This window comes from Haliotis rufescens, unplaced genomic scaffold (genome assembly GCF_023055435.1).
Source record: "Haliotis rufescens isolate VD_foot unplaced genomic scaffold, xgHalRufe1.0.p SCAF_16, whole genome shotgun sequence".
Classification (NCBI taxonomy): Eukaryota; Metazoa; Mollusca; class Gastropoda; order Lepetellida; family Haliotidae; genus Haliotis; species Haliotis rufescens.
The window spans coordinates 29,346,359-29,364,983 of record NW_025963846.1 but is presented as its reverse complement, the minus strand read 5'-3'; the positions used below and the strand labels follow the sequence as shown (position 1 = coordinate 29,364,983).

General features: G+C 42.9%; 2 protein-coding genes across 6 annotated transcripts in view; one reads left to right on the top strand and one right to left on the bottom strand.

Moving 5' to 3' along the window:
• LOC124152934 (histone deacetylase 6-like) overlaps positions 1-18,625 on the top strand; it is a 341,819-nt gene that overhangs the window by 183,385 nt on the left and 139,809 nt on the right. The window lies entirely within an intron of this gene.
• The window catches only part of LOC124152962 (G-protein coupled receptor moody-like), a 73,599-nt gene that overhangs the window by 54,551 nt on the left and 423 nt on the right, over positions 1-18,625 (bottom strand). The window lies entirely within an intron of this gene.

The window sequence follows — 18,625 nt, the reverse complement described above, 5'->3', positions numbered from 1 at the left end:
ATTTTCTCGGAACACAGTTGCACTTTTTAACTAGTTCAGTGTTTTAATCCCTATTATAGCTAAAATGGGTAGAATTATCATTAAACTGCCTGCATGTTATCAGAAATGAGCTGGCCACTGTAACTTGAAAATGCCCTCATATTGCTAGACGACGGGCCATTATCACGCCCGTTGTTAGGTGACGTCATAGGGATAGGGAAAGGTGACGTCACATTCAATAGTGACGTCATCTGGTTTGTTCTATGACATTTCCATATTTATATAAAAATGGGTCGGTGACATTCGTGTTGATTACAGTAAATGCTTCTAAACCAATATTGTTGTTTATTTTAATTTGAAAACAAATTCCATCTATTTTACCTATAATAACGGTAACACTATTTCTCAGGGCATTATCACTTGCAGAAGCCCTCTGTCTTTTCAACTGCTCTCCTTCGTTGGGTAGTTAATGGGAGACCACGGGCTTCCGCAAATGAGAATGCCCTAAAAAAAGGCAATTTATGCTGTAATCGATCTCCCGACAAGACATTGAAGATGAATATAGACATATTGTGTATTAATCCCCCGACCTTGGTATATTACACTGACAAAGAACATTTGCAAAACAAGAAAGAATTAGGTAAAAAACAATATTAGGTTTTTCGAGTCCTTCAAAAGTCGAGTCTTCAAGGGTGTTCTTCTGTGTTTTTTATTGTACAGCCTACCAGTTGCATTTTGAATTGAAAATATTCAGTTGAATGTATGCTGCAAACTGGTGTTACAAGATTAGTAAAGCAAATGTGTGCATATCATTATGTTTGGACGGTGTTTGTAACGTGTGGGACAGGATGCGTTCACCTTCTTGGAGAAGACCTGGGGCCACTTGCACAAAGCGATCTTAGCGCTAAGATTATCTTAAACCTATGTTTACGTATGGGAGTTACAATCATCTTAGCGCTAAGATTATCTTAAACCTATGTTTACGTATGGGAGTTACAATCATCTTAGCGCTAAGATTATCTTAAACCTATGTTTACGTATGGGAGTTACAATCATCTTTGCGCTAAGATTATCTTAAACCTATGTTTATGTATGGGAGTTACAATCATCTTAGCGCTAAAATTATCTTAAACCTGTTTACGTATGGGAGTTACAATCATCTTTGCGCTAAGATCGCTCTGTGCACGTGGGCGCTAGTATCATCACTATGGGATAGTGATTCATAAACAGATGCTCATGATATAGTCAAAATAGTACAATCGACTCTGGTTTTAGCTGAGATTTCTTATGAATATGGAAAGGGTTTTCAGGGTTCCTGTTCTCCGGTGTATACTGGATATTGACCTGTCAAATATGACAGGGACTGGTAGATTTGAGGGCTGACAGTCCCTGTGTCCGGTAGAAATTTCCAGTCCCTGTGTTTCAATTTCCATTGAAAAACGCGTATCGTATCTTGTTAATCGTAAACATTAAATCACTTAGTTTAAAAAGCTTGTGTGTCAATTTTTCTGTAATTTTCTGGCATTAAAACTCAAGTAAAAGACACTTTGGAACCTCAATTATACTGGTCACACTGTTGTACACTACCTTTTCATCATGAGACGGCCCCAAATTTCTGAATGACGACAGGCTGTTCTGAGAGGTGTACAGTGAGTGAGTGAGTGAGTGAGTGAGTGGGAGAAATTTTGAATCTATGTAACAGAAAAGAAATACAATCAACAATTGTGCTCAATTTTACAAAATTAATGACAATTTCCTGTCCTGAAAATGTGTGCATCAAGATCTAAGTGAGTGAGTGAGTGAGTATGATTTTACTCTGCTTTTAGCAATATTCCAGCAATATCACGGCAGGGTACACCAAAAATGGCCTTCACACATTGTACCCACATGCAAACGCTTGAACCGCTTGGCTACCCCACCGCCCCATAGGTGTATATACTTGCAAATTGACATGACTACATTGTTGACAAGTCAGACCTGTGCACATCAAGTCACACCTCTCACACCAAGTCACAACTCTAAATATAACACCACAAATTACTATCAATACGGCTGTTCAAAAACGTGTGGTACATGGCCTTAGATTTATTTATTCGTGATCATGGACTGGTAAATGTTAGCCAAGACTGGTATTGTCTTTTTCGACCAGCCCACATGACCAGCAGATACACCGGAAACACTGAAACGGAAAAACGGAAGTACTAATACTGAAGTAGGTTCTGACATTGTGTTTAACGCTTAGTAACAACAGTCTTCCTGAATATAGTACCCTCTGTGGCCACTTGTAGCACATGTTTCTGCATGGAGTGGAAGGAAGCTCCAATGGGGACAGTAATTGACCTATGAACATGGCAGGCTAGCCTTGCTCCAAGGCTGTACTGTATGTGGAGTCATTCTATCCTCCGAACAGGCAAGTCTAGATATGTGGACAGTAAGGACTCCAGTTTCTTATGGGGACAACTTGTTCTTTTTATTTACATAATCTAGAAATTATGATTTAAACTAATAATTATTGATTAAGAGCCTTGTGCAAGTCTAAAGGCAGGAGGAAGCACTACACAAACATATAGTGTTTCCCAGCGAGATATCCAGCCTGTTGGATCATGCCTCGAGTTGCATCAGGAGCAGAGTTGCATGCTGGGTGTTCTTTCTCCAAGACCCAAGGGGTGTACTGCAACAATACAATAAATATACTCCTACCGGAAACCCCATAACTCATCATTTCTCTCACTCATCACTTCTCTGAGCTTGCTTGTTGTTTTAATATTCTCCTCTGAACATGCTCCAAGTGACAGAGATTATCCCTTGCTGATTTCAATATCCTGGGATGTGCCTTCCCCACCCCAATATCTGGCCTCTAGACACCAGGCAGGTGAGGTGTCTTCCCCACCCCAATATCTGGCCCCGAGACACCAGGCAGGTGAGGTGTCTTCCCCACCCCAATATCTGCCCTCGAGATATTAGGCAGGTGAGGTGTCTTCCCCACCCCAATATCTGCCCCCGAGATGCCAGGCAGATGAGGTGTCTTCCCCGCCCCAATATCTGGCCCCGAGATGCCAGGCAGGTGAGGTGTCTTCCCCACCCCAATATCCGGCCTCTAGACACCAGGCAGGTGAGGTGTCTTCCCCACTCCAATATCTGGCCCCGAGACACCAGGCAGATGAGGTGTCTTCCCCGCCCCAATATCTGGCCCCGAGATGCCAGGCAGGTGAGATGTCTTCCCCACCCCAATATCTGGCCCCGAGACACCAGGCAGGTGAGGTGTCTTCCCCGCCTCAATATCTGGCCCCGAGATGCCAGGCAGCTGAGGTGTCTTCCCCACCCCAATATCTGGCCTCTAGACACCAGGCAGGTGAGGTGTCTTCCCCACCGCAATATCTGGCCTCTAGACACCAGGCAGGTGAGGTGTCTTCCCCACCCCAATATCTGGCCCCGAGATGCCAGGCAGGTGAGGTGCCTTCCCCGCCCCAATATCTGGCCCCGAGACACCAGGCAGGTGAGGTGCCTTCCCCACCCCAATATCTGGCCTCTAGACACCAGGCAGGTGTCATTCAAAAGGAGGCACTGAGTAAGATTAGAAATAATGTAAAACATGCAATCACTTATTGTAAAGACTAGAATTGGTAAATGGTTATTGTATTAAACGAATATGGTTGGACAGTTAACACTTACATTCAAATGCAAATGACAATGATGCAGTAGTGGAACCATGCCACGACCAACTTGTGGCGCCATCGGTAACACTCACATGTGTAATATAGCAAGGATGTACCAGTGTCTGCGATCTTCCACACACAGATACAGGGGTAGGGTGAACTACAGAACACTCCGATATGTAATATAGCGAGGACGTACCATGCAGTGTCTGCCATCTTCCACACACAGATACAGGGGTAGGGTGAACTACAGAACACTCCGATATGTAATATAGCGAGGACGTACCATGCAGTGTCTGCCATCTTCCACACACAGATACAGGGGTAGGGTGAACTACAGAACACTCCGATATGTAATATAGCGAGGACGTAACATAGTGTCTGCCATCTTCCACACACAGATACAGGGGTAGGGTGAACTACAGAACACTCCGATATGTAATATAGCGAGGACGTACCATACAGTGTCTGCCATCTTCCACACACAGATACAGGGGTAGGGTGAACTACAGAACACTTTGATATGTAATATAGCGATGACGTACCATGCAGTGTCTGCCATCTTCCACACACAGATACAGGGGTAGGGTGAACTACAGAACACTCCGATATGTAATATAGCGAGGTCGTACCATGCAGTGTCTGCCATCTTCCACACACAGATACAGGGGTAGGGTGAACTACAGAACACTCCGATATGTAATAAAGCGAGGACGTAACATAGTGTCTGCCATCTTCCACACACAGATACAGGGGTAGGGTGAACTACAGAACACTCCGATATGTGATATAGCGAGGACGTACCATACAGTGTCTGCCATCTTCCACACACAGATACAGGGGTAGGGTGAACTACAGAACACTCCGATATGTAATATAGCGAGGACGTACCATGCAGTGTCTGCGATCTTCCACACACAGATACAGGGGTAGGGTGAACTACAGAACACTCCGATATGTAATATAGCGAGGACGTACCATGCAGTGTCTGCCATCTTCCACACACAGATACAGGGGTAGGGTGAACTACAGAACACTCCGATATGTAATATAGCGAGGACGTAACATAGTGTCTGCCATCTTCCACACACAGATACAGGGGTAGGGTGAACTACAGAACACTCCGATATGTAATATAGCGAGGACGTACCATACAGTGTCTGCCATCTTCCACACACAGATACAGGGGTAGGGTGAACTACAGAACACTCCGATATGTAATATAGCGAGGACGTACCATGCAGTGTCTGCCATCTTCCACACACAGATACAGGGGTAGGGTGAACTACAGAACACTCCGATATGTAATATAGCGAGGACGTACCATGCAGTGTCTGCCATCTTCCACACACAGATACAGGGGTAGGGTGAACTACAGAACACTCCGATATGTAATATAGCGAGGACGTACCATGCAGTGTCTGCCATCTCCCACACACAGATACAGGGGTAGGGTGAACTACAGAACACTCCGATATGTAATATAGCGAGGACGTAACATAGTGTCTGCCATCTTCCACACACAGATACAGGGGTAGGGTGAACTACAGAACACTCCGATATGTGATATAGCGAGGACGTACCATGCAGTGTCTGCCATCTTCCACACACAGATACAGGGGTAGGGTGAACTACAGAACACTCCGATATGTGATATAGCGAGGTCGTACCATGCAGTGTCTGCCATCTCCCACACACAGATACAGGGGTAGGGTGAACTACAGAACTTTCACCCCCTTTCCATTGTTGTTTTGAAAACACAAATATAATACGTCCGTTATGTCCATGTGAGTTCATATTGTAGTAATCCTAACAAGATGGTATTCATACATCTACGGCACCAACCCCACAAGGGAGCCCTCTACCACAGTGCTAAATCCAGCACAGCATCTATTTATCTCCGATTTGTAGACATTGTGTCGGAGTATTGCTCTTAATATGAGGACAAGGCCCCTGTGACTTGCTAATGAAACCAGTACCCTGATTGTCTACAGAGATCTGCAGTAAAGACAGAAAGGACATGACCCTGAATTTGTCCGATGCTTGTCAGGGTAATTAAGGTATAAGTCAGGACATTTGACGAGGGACTTGAAGTGACTTAAATGGAACTGCATCTAGAATGGAATTGCACGTTTATTGGTTACCGTGGCAACTGTTGATCATAACTTCCCCTTTACAGTAGGGGATTAATGAATAAAACCCCAGAGGTTTAAGTGTGTGCTTCTTAACACATAGTTTGGGCTGTAGATCGCATAAACCTGTGGCACCTCATGGAGATCAAACTATGATAGCTGAACGGTTGTAAAGATAATATTAATTAATTTGTTTAACTATTGTTTTACACTTATGCTGAACAATGTTATGTGATGTTATGTCAATATTTGATTGGCTCATGTTATTTAGCAAAACAGCAATGTCATGTTGTGTATTTTTTATACTCAGTTATAATCCCACACCACGAAGTGGAAGGGGATATAGGAATGGGTGCTTTCCCTCCGTTTTTCCATCCATCACATTTTGTTTGTGGAGCAGCACTCAAAAACCATGAGAGATATCATAACCAAACTTGGCATATAGATAAGTCTAGTGGTACGCTGGTGTCTTCTGATAGTTTGGGATTTTTGAAAAAAATATTTTTTGAATTTCCATTGCAATGACTTTGAATTAGACTGAAAATAGTGACGGTGCGCCTGTTTCTGGAGCAGATCTTGAAAATGGTACAATATTTCCTGCCTTGCACACATCCAGACATGTTATATTGACGGGGGATATGAGTATTTCATGCTTGTTTCATTAAATTCATTAAATTCAAGTTTAATTGATATCCTGTATGGTTCTGGCAAGTGAAAATGAAGTCTCCCGGCTGATTTTCAGTGATCCATTCATAAAATTCTCAACTCTACTTTCGCTATTACGCCCAATGGAATCTGTTTTGTCAGATAATCAAGACAGGTTATTCTCTGGCATTGAAGTTTTACATTTAGAAAATAAAGAACACTTATCTGCACCAAACACACAAGACAAACTTTTAGTTCACATACAGATTCCTCGCACCAACACTGATAATTGTGTGTGCTTTCCCCAGTGGCTTCTGATGTGGGGTAAAGAGCGTGGAAGTACCGGCTATAGCCATGTTGAGAGGGTTCTGAAGATGCAAGGGACCTGTTCCCTGCCATCCATGGTGCTAGTGTTTACACAGGCCACTTCCACATGTGCTTTGTAATTCCAAACTTGCTTCACCTCTTATCCTGCACAGGTAGCTTGCACAGCCAACAGGAGGGTGTGTGACCTCTACCTGGGTGTAAGGTGTAGCACATTGCCCAGTGTACACAAGACATGGTAGCTTGCACAGCCAACAGGCGGGTGTGTGACCTGTACCTGGGTGTAAGGTGTAGCATATTGCCCAGCGTACACAAGACACGGTAGCTTGCACAGCCAACAGGAGGGTGTGTGACCTCTACCTGGGTGTAAGGTGTAGCACATTGCCCAGTGTACACAAGACATGGTAGCTTGCACAGCCAACAGGCGGGTGTGTGACCTGTACCTGGGTGTAAGGTGTAGCATATTGCCCAGCGTACACAAGACACGGTAGCTTGCACAGCCAACAGGAGGGTGTGTGACCTGTACCTGGGTGTAAGGTGTAGCACATTGGCCAATGTACACAAGACATGGTGGTTTGGCTGCTTCTGTTTTGTGGTAATTTGGTTGGATTGGTACATACTTACTTGATTGGTCAGATATAGCTCCAGTGTCTTATCATGTCGGGAGGGGGAACAGGCGGCCCAGTCGTCTAAGGCTCCGTGATTCGCCGTGCAGAGTTGCGTCCCTTAGGCACGCCAGAAACCTATGATTGTGGGTTCTTATCCCAGTTCGCCCTGATTATGTTTCTAGGTTTGTCAGCACCATACCCGTGCTCGTGGGTTTTACAGAAGGGGTAAACGTCTGAGACCTGCATCACTTCGGGCTTTCCTTTCCTCCCACATTAAGCTGACACGCCGTGATATAACTGGAATACTGTTAAAAGGGGTGGTAAACCCAACTCACTCACTCACTCACTCACTCACTCACTCACTCACTCACTCACTCACTCACTCACTCACTCACTCACTCACTCACTCACTCACTCACTCACTCTGAGACAGAAAAGGCATCCCTGGGGGAGAATGGGTTTCCATACATTAGAACAATGATCGAGTGGAATATTGTCTTAATATTGAGAATCAATGACGGACTCAAGACTGATAGTGTTCCATAATCTGTACAGCTTAGTGTTGAGAACCAGTGACGGACTCAAGACTGATAGTGTTCCATAATCTGTACAGCTTAGTGTTGAGAATCAATGACGGACTCAAGACTGATAGTGTTCCATAATCTGTACAGCTTAGTGTTGAGAACCAGTGACGGACTCAAGACTGATAGTGTTCCATAATCTGTACAGCTCAGTGTTGAGAATCAGTGACGGACTCAAGACTGATAGTGTTCCATAACCTGTACAGCTCAGTGTTGAGAACCAGTGACGGACTCAAGACTGATAGTGTTCCATAATCTGTACAGCTCAGTGTTGAGAATCAGCGACAGACTCAAGACTGATAGTGTTCCATAATCTGTACAGCTTAGTGTTGAGAATCAGTGACGGACTCAAGACTGATAGTGTTCCATAATCTGTACAGCTCAGTGTTGAGAATCAGTGACGAACTCAAGACTGATAGTGTTCCATAATCTGTACAGCTTAGTGTTGAGAATCAGTGACGGACTCAAGACTGATAGTGTTCCATAATCTGTACAGCTTAGTGTTGAGAGTCAGCGACAGACTCAAGACTGATAGTGTTCCATAATCTGTACAGCTTAGTGTTGAGAATCAGTGACGGACTCAAGACTGATAGTGTTCCATAATCTGTACAGCTCAGTGTTGAGAATCAGTGACGGACTCAAGACTGATAGTGTTCCATAATCTGTACAGCTCAGTGTTGAGAATCAGTGACGGACTCAAGACTGATAGTGTTCCATAATCTGTACAGCTCAGTGTTGAGAATCAGTGACGAACTCAAGACTGATAGTGTTCCATAACCTGTACAGCTTAGTGTTGAGAATCAGTGACGGACTCAAGACTGATAGTGTTCCATAACCTGTACAGCTCAGTGTTGAGAACCAGTGACGGACTCAAGACTGATAGTGTTCCATAATCTGTACAGCTTAGTGTTGAGAATCAGTGACGGACTCAAGACTGATAGTGTTCCATAATCTGTACAGCTCAGTGTTGAGAATCAGTGACGGACTCAAGACTGATAGTGTTCCATAATCTGTACAGCTCAGTGTTGAGAATCAGTGACGGACTCAAGACTGATAGTGTTCCATAATCTGTACAGCTCAGTGTTGAGAATCAGTGACGAACTCAAGACTGATAGTGTTCCATAATCTGTACAGCTTAGTGTTGAGAATCAGCGACAGACTCAAGACTGATAGTGTTCCATAATCTGTACAGCTCAGTGTTGAGAATCAGTGACGGACTCAAGACTGATAGTGTTCCATAACCTGTACAGCTCAGTGTTGAGAATCAGTGACGGACTCAAGACTGATAGTGTTCCATAATCTGTACAGCTCAGTGTTGAGAATCAGTGACGGACTCAAGACTGATAGTGTTCCATAATCTGTACAGCTTAGTGTTGAGAATCAGTGACGGACTCAAGACTGATAGTGTTCCATAACCTGTACAGCTCAGTGTTGAGAATCAGCGACAGACTCAAGACTGATAGTGTTCCATAATCTGTACAGCTCAGTGTTGAGAATCAGTGACGGACTCAAGACTGATAGTGTTCCATAATCTGTACAGCTTAGTGTTGAGAACCAGTGACGGACTCAAGACTGATAGTGTTCCATAATCTGTACAGCTCAGTGTTGAGAGTCAGCGACAGACTCAAGACTGATAGTGTTCCATAATCTGTACAGCTTAGTGTTGAGAATCAGCGACAGACTCAAGACTGATAGTGTTCCATAATCTGTACAGCTCAGTGTTGAGAATCAGTGACGGACTCAAGACTGATAGTGTTCCATAATCTGTACAGCTCAGTGTTGAGAATCAGTGACGGACTCAAGACTGATAGTGTTCCATAATCTGTACAGCTCAGTGTTGAGAACCAGTGACGGACTCAAGACTGATAGTGTTCCATAATCTGTACAGCTTAGTGTTGAGAATCAGTGACGGACTCAAGACTGATAGTGTTCCATAATCTGTACAGCTCAGTGTTGAGAATCAATGACGGACTCAAGACTGATAGTGTTCCATAATCTGTACAGCTCAGTGTTGAGAATCAGTGACGGACTCAAGACTGATAGTGTTCCATAATCTGTACAGCTCAGTGTTGAGAATCAGTGACGAACTCAAGACTGATAGTGTTCCATAATCTGTACAGCTCAGTGTTGAGAGTCAGCGACAGACTCAAGACTGATAGTGTTCCATAACCTGTACAGCTCAGTGTTGAGAGTCAGCGACAGACTCAAGACTGATAGTGTTCCATAATCTGTACAGCTTAGTGTTGAGAATCAGTGACGGACTCAAGACTGATAGTGTTCCATAATCTGTACAGCTCAGTGTTGAGAATCAGTGACGGACTCAAGACTGATAGTGTTCCATAATCTGTACAGCTCAGTGTTGAGAATCAGTGACGGACTCAAGACTGATAGTGTTCCATAATCTGTACAGCTCAGTGTTGAGAATCAGTGACGGATATGTAACCATGTTGGTCTGGGAATGGGTCAGGGCACCTGTCTGTCATGTCTGATTACACTGTGGGATGAAGCAAGTCAATTGCATTACGGCCATCAAAGAGACACTGGGTGTTATTGCAGTGCATTTCAGTGAGATTTGATAGCTGGGAGGTAAACACAGTTAGACACACAGCGGCAACAGTTCATCAGTCTCACAAGCTGGGCAGCTTGATCCTGTAATGCCTTGCCTTGAACGTTTGTTGAAGCATGTCTGTTAGTTTCAGCTGCAGCATCAGACATAGTCATGGAGCTTAGCGCTGGATGAGGAATCGGTGTGTGTGAAAGGAATGCTAAGTGTGTTGAGTGGCCAGTGGGGAAGGGATCATTCTCAACATGTTCCCAGTGGCTTACTGAAATAAGTGTTTCAGCCTGTCTAGACTTTCTGTATCTCTGTCAAGAGGGGGGTGGGGTGGGGTGGGGTGGGAGGTGGGGTGGGTAGCCCAATCGCCTGATGGGACGCAATTCGCCTTGCAGAGCTGCGTCCCTTGGGCATGCCAGGAACCTTTGATTGTGGTTTCGATCCAATTAAGTTTTGTAGGTTTGTCAACACCATATCCATACTTACATTTCACCAAAGTAGTAAACGTTTAGAAGACCTACGGGGGCACGGGTGGCCAAGTCATCTAAGGCTCCGTGATTTGCTGTGCAGAGTTGTGTCCCAGAAATCTATGATTGTGGGTTCGAATCACGGTTCGCCCCGGTTATGTTTCTAGGTTTGTCAGCACCATACCCGTACTCGTGGGTTTCAACGAAGTGGTAAACGTCTGAGACCTGCATCACTTTGGGCTTTCCTCCCACATTAAGCTGACATGTCATGATATAACTGGAATACTGGTAAAAGCTGCATTAAAAACCCAACTCACTCACTCACTATAAGACCTACATCAATTAGGGCTTTCCTCATACATTTTACTAGAATACTGTTCAATGTGGAATCAAATCTCATTCACTCATGGCAAGGTGAGACTATCAGTGTCATGGTATGTCGTTGTCTTTTATCAATGTATAGGCCATGTCATGCTGCATCTTCCCGAGGCAAGAGAGTTAACTGACTATAAAAGTACAGTTTCCACCCTTGCCGAACTAAGCTGGTATTATGGAGTTAGAGTTTGGCTGGACTAACAAGTCAATGCATAGTCCAATCAAAATCTCGCACCGAAATCGAAATCCGGTTCGTAAACTGTCGTGCGGATTTCAGTCAATTGCAGGATTTGCAAAGCATGTGCATCGCCAATTCATTGTCAGCAGATATTTTCCAAATCCTTTCATGTTTTTAAACAAGGTGCTCACGTGATTTGATGCATTTCGCGATGTAAGACCCGTTTTATCACAATATAGATCTTGATTATCGATCAGATCATCCTGACTGGGCACCACCTTTTTGTGTGAAGCAAACGCAAGTGATACGAGAGGTGGAATCTGATTGGTCCATAGGAGAGGCTTAGAAGGGACATAATTGGTTATAGCCACTGGTGGCGCAAGGGTCGAGCCCAGTAATTCCAGCCTAGTTTGGCAAGGGTGGAAACTGGACTTTTAAAGTCAGTAAACTCCCTTGCCTCGGGAAGATGGTCATGCAGGAGACACCATGAGCTTGAAACAAGACATTGTTTCCATATGGGGAATAAAACCTAACCTAACATTAATCACCAGGCTGCCCCATCACCCCTTAAAGTGTTGAAACAAATATGCTATGGTAGACTAATTACAAAAGTAAAATGCACTCCCCAAAACTGCCAAGCCTCTCATCATACGGTTTATGCTTAGCCTGAATGTCTAGACTAACACGTAGTCAATGAAAACATGTCCTTAAAATAGTGAATTTTTTTCAAAATAACCTTTCTTCTTCTGCTGTTTTCATCAAACTAGACTTTGTTAGTTTGATCTAGACTTGCCTGGGCTTTTATAAAAAGAATATACCTAAAAAATATAAATTCAGTCATGGCGCAGGACTACCGATTGTCATGCAGTAGATAATATTTCAATGGGGGAGCTAGCCAACATTTGTACTGAAGGCTTCACTACACTCCTACAGCGGCCTGACCAGGCATGAGAGGAACATAGTTATAACTAGGGGAGTCCGTCAATCAACACGCTTCATTCGTTCACTTTGATATCCAGTCAAATAATTGTCTTAAATGGTCAGTTCCAAATGTGGCCAGATAATGACTGGCAGGTCAAGCCAGTAGGTCAATGGTTTCAAGTAGTGGTCATCAAGGAATATGGGAACCGTATCACACATCACTGGAAGCCTTGGACAGGAGATGACCAATGGCCAGTAATAAATCACATTGTTGCTCCAGGCCACAGGGAAGAGAACGTCTACCACAGGGCTCGTGATAGTCCATTGATAAACAGGGACTGCAGCTGGTTAGATGGCTCTGCTTCAGCCTGGTCTGTTTGTAATGTAATGAAACAAGGAGGTCCTGGTATCACTGGCACTTTCATGGAGAATGTGGACTTGGCATTTTCAATGAAATCCATTTGTCAGTCGCTGACACTTTTACCCAGACCGTGAGCTTGGTATTTTCATTGAAATCTATTTTTATAACAATTTAGAATTCTTTTGATTTGGGGTATTTTCTAGGTATGCTGCCACTTCTGACCAATTTGTTGTTATAACTTGGCCATGTGTCTTCTATAATTAACAGCCGGCACAGAAGCTGGAGAAAGTGTTCAGTCCCAGCAAACAAGGTTGTTCAAAGGAAACTTCCGATGAGATATGGGAAGAGAAGAATAATCTAATTGCAGGCAGCCACTTTGTTCAACTGCTGCAAGTAGTATGCTATTTGAACTCCATCACCACAGAAACCTAGAACATGTCTCGTGTTTCCTATCCACAAGAACATGTCTCGTGTTTCCTATCAACAAGAACATGTCTTGTGTTTCCTATCCACAAGAACATGTCTCGTGTTTCCTATCCACAAGAACATGTCTCGTGTTTCCTATCAACAAGAACATGTCTCGTGTTTCCTATCCACAAGAACATGCCTCGTGTTTCCTATCAACAAGAACATGTCTAGTGTTTCCCATCAACAAGAACATGTCTGTGTTTCCCATCAACAAGAACATGTCTTTGTTTCCCATCAACAAGAACATGTCTAGTGTTTCCCATCAACAAGAACATGTCTCGTGTTTCCTATCCACAAGAACATGTCTCGTGTTTCCTATCAACAAGAACATGTCTCGTGTTTCCTATCAACAAGAACATGTCTTTGTTCCCCATCAACAAGAACATGTCTAGTGTTTCCCATCAACAAGGACATGTCTAGTGTTTCCCATCAACAAGAACATGTCTAGTGTTTCCCATCAACAAGAACATGTCTAGTGTTTCCCATCAACAAGAACATGTCTAGTGTTTCCCATCAACAAGAACATGTCTTTGTTCCCCATCAACAAGAACATGTCTAGTGTTTCCCATCAACAAGGACATGTCTAGTGTTTCCCATCAACAAGAACATGTCTAGTGTTCCCCATCAACAAGAACATGTCTGTGTTTCCCATCAACAAGGACATGTCTAGTGTTTCCCATCAACAAGAACATGTCTAGTGTTCCCCATCAACAAGAACATGTCTAGTGTTCCCCATCAACAAGAACATGTCTGTGTTTCCCATCAACAAGGACATGTCTAGTGTTTCCCATCAACAAGGACATGTCTAGTGTTTCCCATCAACAAGAACATGTCTAGTGTTTCCCATCAACAAGAACATGTCTAGTGTTTCCCATCAACAAGGACATGTCTAGTGTTTCCCATCAACAAGGACATGTCTAGTGTTTCCCATCAACAAGAACATGTCTAGTGTTTCCCATCAACAAGAACATGTCTAGTGTTTCCCATCAACAAGGACATGTCTAGTGTTTCCCATGAACAAGAACATGTCTAGTATTTCCCATGAACAAGGACATGTCTAGTGTTTCCCATCAACAAGGACATGTCTAGTGTTTCCCATCAACAAGAACATGTCTAGTGTTTCCCATCAACAAGGACATGTCTAGTGTTTCCCATCAACAAGGACATGTCTAGTGTTTCCCATCAACAAGAACATGTCTAGTATTTCCCATCAACAAGGACATGTCTAGTGTTTCCCATCAACAAGGACATGTCTTGTGTTTCCCATCAACAAGAACATGTCTAGTGTTTCCCATCAACAAGAACATGTCTAGTGTTTCCCATCAACAAGAAATGTCTGTTTTTCCCATCAACAGGAACATGTCTAAGTGTTTCCCATCAACAAGAACATGTCTAGTGTTTCCCATCAACAAGAACATGTCTAGTGTTTCCCATCAACAAGAACATGTCTAGTGTTTCCCATCAACAAGAACATGTCTAGTGTTTCCCATCAACAAGAACATGTCTGTTTTTCCCATCAACAGGAACATGTCTAAGTGTTTCCCATCAACAAGAACATGTCTAGTGTTTCCCATCAACAAGGACATGTCTAGTGTTTCCCATCAAGAACATGTCTAGTGTTTCCCATCAACAAGAACATGTCTAGTGTTTCCCATCAACAAGGACATGTCTAGTGTTTCCCATCAACAAGAACATGTCTAGTGTTTCCCATCAACAAGGACATGTCTAGTGTTTCCCATCAACAAGAACATTTCAAGTGTCCTATCAACAAGAGCGTGTCTAGTGTTTCATATCAACAAGAACATGTCTAGTGTTTCCAATCAACAAGAACATTTCAAGTGTCCTATCAACAAGAACATGTCTAGTGTTCCCCATCAACAAGAACATGTCTAGTGTTCCCCATCAACAAGAACATGTCTGTGTTTCCCATCAACAAGGACATGTCTAGTGTTTCCCATCAACAAGGACATGTCTAGTGTTTCCCATCAACAAGAACATGTCTAGTGTTTCCCATCAACAAGAACATGTCTAGTGTTTCCCATCAACAAGGACATGTCTAGTGTTTCCCATCAACAAGGACATGTCTAGTGTTTCCCATCAACAAGAACATGTCTAGTGTTTCCCATCAACAAGAACATGTCTAGTGTTTCCCATCAACAAGGACATGTCTAGTGTTTCCCATCAACAAGAACATGTCTAGTATTTCCCATGAACAAGGACATGTCTAGTGTTTCCCATCAACAAGGACATGTCTAGTGTTTCCCATCAACAAGAACATGTCTAGTGTTTCCCATCAACAAGAACATGTCTAGTGTTTCCCATCAACAAGGACATGTCTAGTGTTTCCCATCAACAAGAACATGTCTAGTATTTCCCATCAACAAGGACATGTCTAGTGTTTCCCATCAACAAGAACATGTCTGTGTTTCCCATCAACAAGAACATGTCTAGTGTTTCCCATCAACAAGAACATGTCTAGTGTTTCCCATCAACAAGAAATGTCTGTTTTTCCCATCAACAGGAACATGTCTAAGTGTTTCCCATCAACAAGAACATGTCTAGTGTTTCCCATCAACAAGAACATGTCTAGTGTTTCCCATCAACAAGAACATGTCTGTTTTTCCCATCAACAGGAACATGTCTAAGTGTTTCCCATCAACAAGAACATGTCTAGTGTTTCCCATCAACAAGGACATGTCTAGTGTTTCCCATCAAGAACATGTCTAGTGTTTCCCATCAACAAGAACATGTCTAGTGTTTCCCATCAACAAGGACATGTCTAGTGTTTCCCATCAACAAGAACATGTCTAGTGTTTCCCATCAACAAGGACATGTCTAGTGTTTCCCATCAACAAGAACATTTCAAGTGTCCTATCAACAAGAGCGTGTCTAGTGTTTCATATCAACAAGAACATGTCTAGTGTTTCCAATCAACAAGAACATTTCAAGTGTCCTATCAACAAGAACATGTCTCGTGTTTCATATCAACAAGAACATGTCTAGTGTTTCCCATCAACAAGAACATGTCTGTTTTTCCCATCAACAGGAACATGTCTAAGTGTTTCCCATCAACAAGGACATGTCTAGTGTTTCCCATCAACAGGAACATGTCTAGTGTTTCCCATCAACAAGAACATGTCTAGTGTTTCCCATCAACAGGAACATGTCTAGTGTTTCCCATCAACAAGAACATGTCTAGTGTTTCCCATCAACAAGAACATGTCTAGTGTTTCCCATCAACAAGAACATGTCTGTTTCCCATCAACAAGAACATGTCTAGTGTTTCCCATCAACAAGAACATGTCTAGTGTTTCCCATCAACAAGAACATGTCTAGTGTTTTCCATCAACAAGAACATGTCTAGTGTTTCCCATCAACAAGAACATGTCTAGTGTTTCCCATCAACAAGAACATGTCTAGTGTTTCCCATCAACAAGAACATTTCAAGTGTTCCTATCAACAAGGACATGTCTAGTGTTTCCCATCAACAAGAACATGTCTGTTTCCCATCAACAAGAACATGTCTAGTGTTTCCCATCAACAAGAACATGTCTCTTGTTTCCCATCAACAGCTAAGGAGGTTAGCAGACAATACATTGAACAGCAAGGTTGAAAAGTATACTTCACTTCACATGTAGTTAAACATTGTGTGCACAGGGTGATAATTCATAGTGACTACTACATATTCAGAACATCATCGCAAGGAAATAATCAGTTCGAATTTCTGCAAATCAGTGCTGGCACCAGGTGTCCCCCCCCCCCCCACCCCCCAAAGGAAGCATGTCCTGCTGTGATGGCAGCACGCACCACGAACACTGCTTTCATTAAAACAATGTGCGCTTGTTGCCAAATGCTGCTCTCAGCAATACTCCATTCATATGATACCGGCCTGGATGAGTCTGGCCCAGACAATCCAGTAATAGATACTATGAGCATTGGTCCATGTCAGCGTGGTACGGCATAACACGATCAGCCAGGTCACAGAGCCTGGGAGCCTTTGAGTGTCAGTGAGTGAGTGAGGATATAGTGATTATTTACAGTTTATTATTCATTGTCATGGTGGACACTACAGTTAAACTCCATTGACTGGAAGTCCTGCCGACAAGCTATCACATGTCAAGTAATCGTAAGCCTGAGACAAGCAGAGTTCCTACTTCAGGTCAAAGTATCAGCAGTGTTCCACCAGCACCAGATAGGGACATTTGCTTGATGGTTCCTGATGGAACGGGTGGATGGACAGATGGATGCACAGATGATTTCAGATGAATGGATGGATGGATGGACAGAACAATGGACAGATGGATAGACAGATGGATCTCAGATGGATGACAGATGGATCTCTGATGGACAGATGGATGGACAGATGGATGGACTGATGATTTCAGATGAATGGACAGAACAATGGACAGAACAATGGACAGATGATAGACAGATGAATGAACCGATGGATCTCAGATGGATGACAGATGGATCTCTGATGGACAGATGGATGGACAGATGGATGGACAGAACAATGGACAGATGATAGACAGATGAATGAACCGATGGATCTCAGATGGATGACAGATGGATCTCTGATGGACAGATGGATGGACAGATGGATAGACAGATGAATGAACAGATGGATCTCAGATGGATGGACAGATGGACAGATAAATGAACAGATGGATGGACAGGAGAACACATAGGGTTGATGGTTTCCATTTGCAAATGATAGAGTCATCTTTGTTTTTTGATCGCCCACATGTTTGTGAACACCATTATTTCCAATCCCATTTTTCATTTTCTGTGAGAAGTTAATATTCCAGGGAAGAAGATTGCATTAGGAAAACTTATGTTGTCCTGTTAATGAACACAGTTAAGATCCAAAGCAATTTTCAAAATGTGTTTCTTTAACACTTAATAGCCCCATAACGGAGAAATTGATGTTCTTCTCATGTCACACTTTGCATGTGTTTGTATTTACACAAACACACCAACATCAATTCTCAGTCGCACGCAGCTAATGTATCTTTGTTATGACCTTGAAGAAAATACCATTTGACGTGAGCCAAATCTTTATCTAAGCTTTCACCAATCTCAAGGCCATTTGGCACGATCATGTGACAGCAATGGGTGATGTAGGTTATGTAGTGGTATAGGCAGCCATTGTATGTTTGGTTTATTGATCAGTGTGGCATTAATACACAACAAAAAAACAAAATGATACAAAAAATATGAGTTTACAAACAGTGTTTATGTAAGTATTTTAATCAGAAGTCCTTGAACTGCTAACTGTCCAGAGGATAGTTCCCCTTTAAGAATTTGTCTTGTTTAAGGTCAAGGTCAATGAGTTGTATTGTTTAATTTAGGGATCTTTGAAGAAATGACAATGAA